Source organism: Lissotriton vulgaris, chromosome 7, assembly GCF_964263255.1.
Source record: "Lissotriton vulgaris chromosome 7, aLisVul1.2, whole genome shotgun sequence".
In the NCBI taxonomy this organism is placed as follows: Eukaryota; Metazoa; Chordata; class Amphibia; order Caudata; family Salamandridae; genus Lissotriton; species Lissotriton vulgaris.
Genome location: NC_141695.1, coordinates 1,039,341,401 through 1,039,343,568, shown reverse-complemented (window position 1 = coordinate 1,039,343,568; position 2,168 = coordinate 1,039,341,401).

The window sequence follows — 2,168 nt, the reverse complement described above, 5'->3', positions numbered from 1 at the left end:
TGACCGCTACCCTGGCGGTCACATCCTGTATTTTTAACATTACGGCCGCAATGTTAAAACTGCATGCAGTGCATTTGCATGCACAAAGCGGCAGGCACAGCGCGGTGCCTGCCGCTATGTGCAAGCAAATGCAGGGGGGTACCATAGGTACCCCCCTGCATTTGCCATAGGTACCCCCCGTGTGCACCCCCACCCCCCCTTCACCCTGGGGGCCCGCAACGGACCCCCAAAGAAAATACCGTATGCCTTTTCGTGGCGGCATTGCCGCCGCGGAAAGGCATGTCCCAAGGCTAATCCTAATATGGCTGGCGGTGTCTGACAGACACCGCCACCATATTAGAGCTTTTCCGCCGCGAGACCGCGGCGGAAAAGCTGCGGATGGTCTTCCCACCCCCCTGCCATCCTAATCTGGCGGGGGTCTTTTCTATCACCGCAGCGGTGAATCCACATCCTGCCGCCGGCGGTGGCTTCCACCGGCCGGGAGGATGCGGATTCACCGCAAACCTAATCAGCCCCTGAATTTGAAACTAATACAATTAGCACTATTTGAATTGAAACTATTTAATAAGCCATTACCTGATTTGTACCAATTTCCTTTTTTTTTTTCTTTCTTTTTTTTACATTTTATTAAACATTTTATTTCAAAATTTTGACATTTACACAGCACGTCATTGTAAACTCGATCCATCGGAGCAGAATACAATTAGCACACGCATTGATTGAAAATACACAGCCATTTAGCCAACATCCCTATATGGGCAGGCGGTGTCGACCATCAAGGCAGGGGAATGAAAGGGGAAGGGAAACCGTACAGTTGAAGGGTACAATTACTAGGACCCAGCGCTATGCTAGGAGGATAACCCTCTAGGTTGCAGCTCGCTGAACTACCGATCGATAACCAACCTGCAATGGCCACCAACCCCACATGCCTTAGTGCCATAGTTTCTACAATGAGCTATTCACACCGCAGGCTCACTCCCGCCACCGCACTGTCACCCTCCAACTCCTTGTACAGGGTCATCCAGACCTCAGCCAATCACCCTCGAACTCCTTGTACAGGGTCATCCAGACCTCAGCCAATCCCAGCTGGCTCATTTACACTCTCACCTCTCCCGGCACATAAACCATCTGTTTCCTTTTCTGCGTTTCGTTTATCACGCTGCATGTAAGAGACATATAAGCCCCAAAAGTTTTTTGGTCTACTTCTGGGGGGCAGAAGCTCACTGTATGTTTCCGACTGTGTGGAGCAATAGATCATATCTCGGGACCAATGTCGCAGCGTCCGAACAGGCCCCCTCATCCAGCACAAAGCCACTCATCTTTTGGCTATAAGCAGCCCCATATCAACCAGTCTACTCACTGCCTTAGGTAGCGCCTTCGTATACCCCAGAAGTGCCATCAGTGGGTCCAGTGCAAGACTCCGGTCAACCACTCTGCCCAATTCCTCAAACACACTTTTCCAGTAGGAATAAACTCCCAGGCACAGCCACGCAAGGTGCATAAAATCTGCAACTAGCGAACCACATCTCTCACACCTGGCATTATCTCGTAAATTGTATCTGCACAGCCGTTCAGGGGTATAGTAGATCCTGTTCAGAAATTTTAAATGCACCACTTTCCTGGTGTTCGTGCAGCAATAGACCCCATCCTCCAATTGCACATTCAAATCACGTTGCCATGCTAGTCTGGCCGTAGTGTACTTATGTGACCTATGTGACATCGCTATCCTGTAGATAGCCGTAACCATTTTGCGGGGGGAGGCGCTTTTGATAACATGCGTCAACTCCAGCACTTCCGATGGCTCCTCCATACTATCACCCAATTGTGCCCTAAGAGCTCTCCTCATTCTGTGAAATTGAAATCTAGTCAGTAGAGAGACCTCGTGCATCTCACCTACCACCTGCTCCAGAGTGCAGACTACCCCGTCGCGGAACAGATCTCCAGCGACCTCAATTTTAAGTTCACGCAATGCCTGAATGACACCCCGTTCTGTGCAGGGTCCCAGCCATCTCATCCACTCTACTGGCATAGCTGGGGAATACAATAATGCACTCGCCTGATTCTGTAACAGCCAATTCTACGCATGTCTAGTAGTGTTCAAGGACTCTATAATGCCTGTTCTGCGATCGACCGGCTCCATAATTATTGCTGGCAGAGGGGTAGGGTCA